The sequence below is a fragment of the Tasmannia lanceolata genome, unplaced genomic scaffold (genome assembly GCF_043159265.1).
Source record: "Tasmannia lanceolata isolate RefF3 unplaced genomic scaffold, GAP_Taslan_0.1 ptg000002l, whole genome shotgun sequence".
Lineage (NCBI taxonomy): Eukaryota > Viridiplantae > Streptophyta > Magnoliopsida > Canellales > Winteraceae > Tasmannia > Tasmannia lanceolata.
Window position 1 is genome coordinate 21,939,156 of NW_027518679.1, and position 10,145 is coordinate 21,949,300.

Consider the following 10,145-nt stretch of genomic DNA (forward strand, 5'->3'; position numbering starts at 1 on the left):
TGAGGGAAGGTAAAGACTCCTGCCCAATAATCTACGGGAAAATCGGTAAAAAATCACGGCCCAAACCATCAAGGAACTAAACAACTCGCAAGTCACTTTTTTGCTTGGCCAAGACGGCAGGATCTGTAGAGAAGGACTGTAATGTGTCAAGTTGCCAATAAAGATGAACAAACTCGGAATAGTAATCAGAGACAGCACGATCACCACGCTCCAGACGTCGTAAGGGCGAGTGTCACAAATCCTTGTCAGATTCACCCAAATACAATGTTTTAGCATGATCCCAGATCTCTTTGGCCATGTTAAGGAACATCATGTCTTCAGCAATTTGTGGCTCCATGCTATGAAAGAGAAGAGTCTGAATATGTGCATCCTCTTGGTGCCACTGAACATGGTCCTTACTTTCTGATGAAGGAGGGACCAATGTAAGATAACTAGTTTTCCCTTGGGCAAGGTAAATCTGAACAGATCGAGACCATGCAGGATAGTTCTTGCCATTCAATTTGACAGAAGTCATCGGAACCACATGGAGGGTCGTAGAAGACCCATAAGTCACAGTCGAGGTGGAAGGGGTCGTCATACTGAGTCTCCACAACTACTACGACAACACGAGGATTATATATCACCAATCACTATTGAAACTAATCAACTAACAAACCACATGAACCCCACCAACCACTCCATGAAATCTAAGAAGGGCAACAAAGCACCAAACAACTCCACATCCACAACGAACATAATATCAACTAACAATAACCAACATCAAATCGCGAATAGGCTACTGTAGACACCCAATTTTGTCAGGGTGGAACTAATGATAGGTTGTCGCGAGGAAGAGTCTCATGACGAGTCCCAGAACACCTGTAGTCTCTCTCTAGGTTATAAAACTAGGATAATTTTTCAAAAATGAACTTTACCCCGGTGGTGAAACAAAAGCCCGTCTTTACACCGTATCCCGCCTTTCACGTCACGGCCAAAAAGTCCGTTTTCACACGGCCTTTCAACCGAGAAGTTAGCTTTGAGTAAAAAACATTCGTTTTTACCCAAAAACACTTCGTATTCCGAAAACCACCAATATTAGGTTCATTGAATCTCCTTGGAACGAGGAATCCAACGGATCCGACTACGTGCGATTCGGAGTCCAAACGGAAGACTTACGGTCCGCCGAAACTCCTCGAAAACCAGTCAAAAGAGACGAAAAATCACGTTTTTTGAAACCAAAAAAGACAAAAAATCACATTCCCTGAAATGTTGCCGACCTGACACTGACATGTCAGTGTCACGTCCATTTTCATACTCTGCGAAAATGGATTGCTTCCAATTTCGCAGAGTGCGAAAATTTTGCACTCTGCGAATATGTGGCCTCGACCCCTATAAATAGGGGGGGGGGGGTAAGAGTAAAAATCAGATTTTAGTTTTTAACTATTCTCTGGTTTTAGTTTTTAAAACCTCTAGATTTCCCTCTTTTGGTTTTTTAGTTCAAAAACCCTTCTGAATATCAGAAAATTCTAGTTTCTTTGCTTTAGAAGAGAAAGTAGAGAAATTCTTAGGTAGCTCATACTGGGCGTCAGTATTCTGCCGAATTTCCGAAGATTCGAAGCGACATCCTTCAAATAGCGTCGTTATTCCGCCGAATTTTGCAGAATTACGAGCTATTTTTTCATAATAGAGCTATTGTTCTGCCGAAATCTCGGCAAACTCGAAGCTCCTTCGTCCATATAGCGTCGTTACTCTGCTTAATTTTAGAGAACACGAGGCCCGAGGCCCTATTATCTAAATAGTGTCGTTGTTCTGCAGAAATCTCAGCAAACCTGAAGCCCCTTCGTCAAAATAGCGTCGTGACTCTGCTGAATTTCGAAAAACATGAGGCCCTATTATCCAAATAGCGTCGTTGTTCTGCCGAAATCTAGGCAAACCTGAAGCCCCTTCGGCCAAGCAGCGCCGTTATTCTGCCAAAATCTAGGCAAACCCGGAGCCTTTTCTTCTAATCAGGGTCGTTACGACGCCGATTTCTCGAATAATTGTCTCACTCCTCTGGTAAATTTACATTTATTTCCCAATTTTTTGCATTTCTATTACAAAACTTGGTGCAGGGTAGTTATGGGGTTTAGGGCTCCTTTTGTCCCAAATCCTGTAACATAAACCCCTCTCATCTCTATAAATAAGGTTACATTCCCTCTCCTTATCTCACCACTCTGTCTCCGGTCCTACCATAGACAAACGACACAAAGACGAGAGCCCTGGTGCTCCACGGTGTTAGACAAACGGAGGGAATCATAAACCCAGAGTTTCTTTTCCCTTCTGCAATGTCTTTTCGCGTTTGATTTAGTTAGCCTGATTGTGGTCAGCTGCAAGATCTTTCGGGACTCATACCACAGTATACAATCTCAATCAGGATAGCAACCGCTTATTTTCTTTCTTTTGTAAATTTATTTTATTTACATTCTGGAATTAAGCATAATCCAAATAAAGGATAAAAAGGATAAGTTATCATGATTAAATTCTTCAAAAATGCCAAATCAAGTTAAGAGACCGGATTCACCCAAGCAAGAGGGGTGCCTAACACCTTCCCCGATTGTAACCATAACCCTTACCTAGATATCTGTAAGGACCATGCCTTAACAAACAAAGCAAAATTAACAGATTCTAGGCCCAGAGCAAAAGAACACATTTGGTTACTGTTCCTCCAATGAAACTCGAGTACTTATCCCCTTTTCATCGGAAGATCATGCACGGGTCCAAGGCCCTAACCTAGGTGGCAACTCTGAGTTTCTCTTTCTTGTGATGTCCGGACCACGGTCCCGAGTTCACAAGAAACGTATATCAACCAACACTCCCAGAAAGCCCGAAGTGGTGATCCCCCGCCTCCTCCAGCGTACATGGGAAAAAACCAGCTCCCATAGCTACCAATGAAGAACATCCACATATGTTCTCTCACACACATTACTACACGGTTTCGGGATAGAAATGTGCAACACCACCACAAACATACACCACCAACATAAGAAAAAAACACCAAACAAGTATATAGAACCAACCACGAGATGATAAAGATCGAAGAATGGGTGTTTAGAACATCAAGGGAAAGAGATGGAAGGAGATTAAAAATTGGTTAGGGTTAGTATTCAAAGGTTTAATGAAGGTAGAACAAGTTTAGGGTGAAAAGGATGGGAAAATAGTGGGGCGCGAGTGGTCTGGAGGATATATAAAAAATTTGGGTGGTGCGGATTAGGACTTGGATCGTTCGATTAGGGTTTAGATAATGTAAAATCACAAAAACATGTTTCTAGGACATGCTCATATAGACTTGGGGTTTCTAGGGTATGCACATATGCCTTTCGATTTCTAGGGTATGCGGATAAATATTTTGGGGATTGAAGATTTAATGTCTGTCACTTCTAGTGGTGGTTGTTATGGGTTTGTGGATAGAGGGATTTGTGGAGATTTGGAAAGGGTACAACTAGGGTTAGGGTTAGGCTTAGGCTTAGGGAGAAGAATCAAGGGAGAAGAATCTTGATACCAACCTTCACAGAGGGAATTAGGGAATTCTTGATCTTCAACATGTAACTCTGATACCATGTTACATTAAATGATGGAGATTGTAGTGATTAAGAGAGATACAAGATAGTTTGGGAAGGAAGTGTGAATGAGAGAGTCAATCGTACAACTCTCCCACACGAGATATGAAATATATATATATATATATAATATATATATATATATGGTAACACAAAATGACTAAACTGACCCCGTAGACCAATGCGCACTACTCTTAACAATTACAACAAGAAGCTAGGATCCAATTGTAGACACCCCCATTTTGCTCCGCTTTCTCCAACAAATGATCTCATTAGTTTTCATCCTGTTGGGTCAGTTTCTGAGTACTTTCATTTTCTAAGTTAATTCCCAGCATTTCCCTCGCTTTCCCTCACTTTCTATTTTCCATCCAATCTCCATCATTTTTTAAGGGGTTTTTTCATGAAAAAATTACATTCCAAAGAGGTGCATTTTCGGCCAATTCGAGTGGAGTCCACCATTTTGCATAAGCTCAAATTCTTTAGAGGACTTGCTTAATCTAAAGTGGGCCCACGTACTCAATTCAGCTCAACTCAAGAAATCAATGAATTTGGCCCACAATGAGTGGGACCCGCCAAATGCTATTAGAACTATCTTATTTTGGGTATTTAAGGAAATATGGATTTATGGCTATTCATGTAGGGCCAAATTACAATTTTTACATGGTATAAAATTCGAATTTTAGAGGAATGTGAGTCTCGGTCAAAGAAGGGATTGCCCATATATGTGTTAGAAGAGGTCAAATTCAAGTTGTCAATCTTAGGTGGGCCCCATCTTGTGTTGAGAGAGATAAAGCATCTTGTGTGGGTCCCATCTTGAACCAAAATGAAAGCAAGGCTGTTTGAGTTTTGCTTAGTCAAGGAGGAATCGGATGAGGATTTTGTGTTGGGGATTTATTTTATCAAAGCATCTTGTGTGGGTCCCACTATGAGCCTATCTAAATCTCAAGAGTAAATAAGATCAAGGGTCTATTGGACATATGGATATCACTCTTTGGATGAGTGGTTGTGATGCAAGCTTACAAAGATCCCACAAATAGCAGACATAGGGTAGCTTTGGCAAAAATTGTTTCTCATCTCTTTTTAGCAACACCAACAAGATCGTGAGCAACTTTTTAATTTCAGCAACTTGTGCTTTCTTTTTCTCATATTTCTTAAAGAGGAAAGTTGACTTTCTATTAGAAGCAGCTCACGTTGGATTTTTCTAGGAAGAAAAAGAAACTCTCTTTATATAGGCAAACGGTTCACACTCATTTAGAGAGCAAGTCATCTTGGGAGATTCATTTCTAAGAAAAGAACAAAGCATATATCTTCACTCCCTATTTTGATCAAGGAACTTTCTAGGAGCTTTAATCTTGTCCCTCCATTTGTCTCCTATGCTTGACCTTTAATCTTCCCCCTACAACTTTACATGCTCCAAAGTTGGCAACTCTTGTAAATCCTTCCCTATAAATACCTCCTCACTTACCCCGTGAAGGGGACGGAAAAATGGGAGTTTTCCTCCTTCCTCAAAAATTGGTGCATCTTCTTGTTTTTTTTTTTTTTGCTACCATTGTTAGCTGAATTTCACAAAATTCTTTCTATCCAAATCTTGGTTGGCCACACCCCTTCATCCCATCTTGATTGCGGCAAATTCAACATCGAGAAAGAGCGCGAGGATCGACATCGAACGTCAAAAGAGGTAAGATTTTCATTAAATTTTCTTAAATCCATGTTCTTATGCATGTTAGGATCATATTAGTGTAATTCAATTCATGCATTCTCTCTCTCTCTCTCTCTCTCTCTCTCTCTCTCTCTCTCCTCTAATTTCTTTTCTTTTTATCCCTCGAAACCTCTTTCAAAGCCCAAGCCTAAAACCCATATGTGTGCACTGTGCGCATAAGGAGTCAACTTGAACCACACCTACCTACAACTCGACCCAATTCCCTTTACACCTACAAACCCCTACCCACATCCACTCAGCCACATCCCAACCCGAACCCAGCATGACCCAACTTGAGTCAACCTGTACCCAACCGAATATAACCCAACCCGATCCAAGCAGATCAGCCCAAGCCGACCCAAGTTAACCCGAGTGAGCCCGGGTCCACCCCGAGTCAACCCGAGTGAGCCCATGTCCACCCCGAGTGAGCCCAGTTCCAACCCCAATCTAACTCGGTTCAGCCTTAATCCGATTCAACCCCAACTCGGACCCGCAACCCGACCCCAATCCGAGTGAGCCCGGTCCAACCCAACCCAACCAATCCGGTTCAGCCCCAACCCACCTGGTTCAATCCAACCCAATCTGACTCTAACCCTGGTTCAATCCCATCCAACCCGAACCTAACCCGACCCAATCCGGTTCAGCCCCAACCTACACCCTAAAGCCGCACTCTAAGCCGCATCCCAATCCGCACCCCTAAGCCGCGCCCCAACACTAACCCGAGCCCAATCCAAGCCGCACCCTACTCAGCCTTGATCCAAACCCCCGGCCCATTGGACTTTGACCTGAACATCGCAGCCACCTTAGCCTTGGCCCTAACCCTCGGCCCTACTCCTACTCATGTCCCACTTGGCTACCCAACCCCCACTAGCATTAGACCATCCACATAACCCACATACATCCTATCTCCAAACCTCATATCCACATACCCATCTCTCGTTTACCCATATACTCATGCTCATCAACATACATAGACCATTCAGCTATCTAATCCCATCCCCCACATATCCTCGACCAATATCCCTTCAGATGATATATTCCCTACCCATCCCATACTCCACCAATCTATAATCCATCCATCCAGCCCACCTAAACCAACCGAGCCATGATACCCAAACCCACTTGGACCAGTCCAACCCGAACCCAACCCGGATCAATCCAAGTTAACCCAAGTCAACCCGGACCAAACCGGTCCAGCTTAATCCGATCGGACCAAACCCAAAGTGGACCCGAACCGTAACCCGGTCTGAACCGGACCGCAATTCAGCCTTGACCCAGACTCAACCCGATCCAACCCAAGCCAACCCGGACTCAACCCGAGTCACCTCGAGTCAGCCAAGCCAACCCAAGTCAGTCCGGGCTCAACCCAAGTTAACCCGAGTCCGCCCAGTTCGAACCCAAGTCAATCCAAGTCAACCCGAGTCGGCCTGAGTCAGCCCGGTTTGATGCCCGAGTCAGCCCAATCCCCATTCACTTTGCCAAATTTCCTAAGCTCATCCATTGAACCCTCAAATCCATTTCCTCGAATATGGGAGACTCTTTGTCCAATTCTTTAAAGCCCAATTCCAAGTTCCAATCCCAAATCTAAGCTTCTGATCCAAAGTACAAGTTCAAGTACTAATCCCACCATCTATTCCATTCTCAAGATCCAACCTCCTCCAATGGAACTACGTGTGGCTTGATCCCCACCACGGGGTACGTAGGCAACTTGGCACTCCCAAGTTCAGTCGCACCTTTCTGTACCTTTCTCCATCCTCCACACCCGTCTTTATCTCTCCCATTCTGTTGTTCACCCTCTCATTGCCTTTAAACCTTTTTGCATGTTAAATGTTTTTTTTGCTTCATTGCATGATTAATTGCATAATTGTTCTTATCGTATGCTTAGAAATCACATGCTAGGTGTTTTGCTTTGCTTTCACTTGTTTTGCATGCTAGTTGCTTTCTTTGCATGATTAAGGTTGTTTGTTAAATTTGAAACTCAAAAGAATTCAAAAATCTTAAAGAATCTAAGAACTCGTAATCACTTGAATTAGAACATTCCAATCTCCTAAATATAAAGTTCTAAGGTTCTAAACTTAGAAATCATACTCTAGGTTCCCCAAAATAGAATTCTTGGAATCCAAACTTCTCAAATATACAGAAAATGCAACTTAGGTCCATTGCATTAGATCTAGGTTCATATAGCATAGGTCATCTTAAGTCCAATCAATTAATCAAATTAAACCAAATCTCATCAAATCTCATAAAATGTCAAATCACTCATATAGGCATCTAAGCATTCTAGCTAGGCATTTAGGATCACCACTCCTGGCCCGCATGAGTCTAAACTGTGAACGGCTAAAAAAATTAGAATGCATCTAGGTTAATAAAGTTCACATTCACCCCCTTTGTTAAACCTAAGTAATTAAACCTTTCAAAAGTTAGGCAAGGTAGTTGCTGTACACTTCGTGCGGTACACCTTTCGACTTCGTAATCAGGTAACTTACCCAGAACTCAAAGCGTAGACCAAATTAACAGAGTTAATCATGGGTCCTAGATTCCTAATCTAGGTGGCGACTCTGGTCAGTTGCTTCTTTCGTGAAGTTAGGATTTTTATCCTAAGTTTATGGAAAAAGCAATCATATTCAAATCCAATGGACAAAGGCGCTATCATCATAAAAAAAAAACACACACCCTCGTGGGCCACCCTCTCCAGGGCGGAATCCACACCAATACTGGTAGGATGGTCAGATAGTTGGAATACTCGAAGGTGATTAGCAGTCTGATGTATGCCATGAGTTGTACTAGACCAGATATAGCCTTTGTTGTTGGGATGTTGAGTCGGTTTACTAAAAATTCGGGAAAGGCACATTGGGATGTTCTTTAGAGACTGAAGAGATATCTGAAAGCTATCCTTAATCATGGCTTGATCTATTCTGGGTATCCTACAGGGGTCGAAGGATTCTCAGATGCTAGCTGGTGCTCAGAACCAGATGAGTGTAGATCAACAAGCAGATTTGTGTTCACCCTGGGTGGTGCAGCTGTGTCGTGGAAGTCTAAAAAACAGACTATGATAGCACAATCATCCATGAAATCTGAGTTCTTTGCTCTTGCAAGCGCATGAGATGAAACAAAGTGGCTTAGAGATCTCCTGTTGGATCTTCCGTTACATAAGGATCAATTGACTGCGATCACAATGTATTGCGACAATCAGGCTGCTAGTGTTGTTGCTGAGAACTCGTTCTTCAATGGAAGGAAGAGGACAGTTCGGTTGAAACATGGCTATCTGAATGAGCTAATAAGTCAGGAGTCGTAACCTAACACGGGTGCCACCAATCATATCACCTTCAACCAACATTTGATTCAAAATCGCTTAGAATATACAGGTAATTCATCGATCTATGTTGGAAATAGATCTGTCCTACCTATATTTCATACTGGATCGATTGATATTCACATTGATCTCTCAACCTCATTTCCGTAGCTCAACTTACATGGGATATTGATTATATCTTCATCTTTGAATCTTGGGGTTTTACTATTCAGGATCGAGTGTCGATAAAAAATCCTCGTCAAGGAAAATCTAAAGGTGGGCTTTACCCTCTTTGCTCAACTGTTGCGGATCAATCTGGCCTACCCCAAGCATACTCTACAGTTCAAGCTTCAAAAGATGTCTGGCACATGTGCTTGGGGCACCCTTGTGATCAAGTTTTGCGGAAATTAACGTCTATTAAGTCCATTGAAATTGGTACTATTCTGATTGAAAATTCATTGTGTTCGAGTTGTAAGGATGAAAACACTGCAAAATTCCATTCTTAGAACTACTCCATTCGAATCTATGGGGTTCTGTGTTTACCTTAAGTAATGGTGGATATCGATTTTATTTATTAATAATGGATGATTTTTTTCCGTTTCTCATGAATATTTACTTTATTTTAAAAGAGTGATGCGGCATCTTGTTTTGTTAAGTTTAAACTATTAATTGAGAATGCCTTGGGTATGGAAATAAAAGCAATTCAAACGGATGATGGAGGAGGGTATACAAGACATCAATTCCCTCACATTCTGTCCACCAGTGGAATACGTCACCTCATTTCGTGCCCACACACTCCTGAACAAAATGGGATCGCAGAACGAAAGCACTGTCATATCATTAAAATGGGCTTAGCTCTTCTTGATCAAGCTCGGCTACCTCAGTCTTTTTGGTTGGAAGCATTTCAATTGTTGTCTACTTGATCAACATATTACCAACCTTGGTCCTAAACAGAAAATGTCTGTATAAGATCTTGTTTGGGACATCTCCCGCTTATCACCATTTATGAGCATTTGGATGTGATTGCTACTCTCTTTTGGTGCCATACAACAAATCTAAACTTGATGCTTGGACTCGGCAATGCATCTTCCTTGGTTACGAGATCCAACATAAGGGTTACCAATGTCTTGAACCCATATCGGGTAGTATCAGTATCTCTCGTCATGTTGTATTTGACAAATCGTCATTCCCTTTTGAGTAAGGGTTACCAATGTCTTGAACCCATATCGGGTAGTATCAGTATCTCTCGTCATGTTGTATTTGACAAATCGTCATTCCCTTTTGAGTGTCTCACGCGGGCTCCAGCACCCAACCACGTATAACATTCTGCAATGGACCAACCCTCTATAGTTATCCAAACCCCAATCAGCTTTCAACCCTATTGATTGCACATCAGTCTCATCCCCTTCTGCTAACTTGTCACATGCCTCATCCATGACCGAATCTACCATTACATAGACTCCACATTACTCTCTCCCACTACCTCCTTCCTCACCCTCACCCTCACACTAATATTCACCCCATGATAACCAGGCTCATAGATGGTATTCGGAAACCCAAGGCTTAGATTGTGGTCAAA

General features: G+C 42.3%; 1 long non-coding RNA gene across 1 annotated transcript; it reads left to right on the top strand.

Annotated features, from left to right (window-relative positions):
- Positions 1-5,054: 5,054 nt before the first annotated feature.
- Positions 5,055-9,175, top strand: LOC143882881 (uncharacterized). Its single transcript, XR_013252323.1, has 3 exons — positions 5,055-5,253; positions 8,205-8,639; positions 8,800-9,175. It is a non-coding gene; the product is annotated as an uncharacterized LOC143882881 (long non-coding RNA).
- Positions 9,176-10,145: the final 970 nt, after the last annotated feature.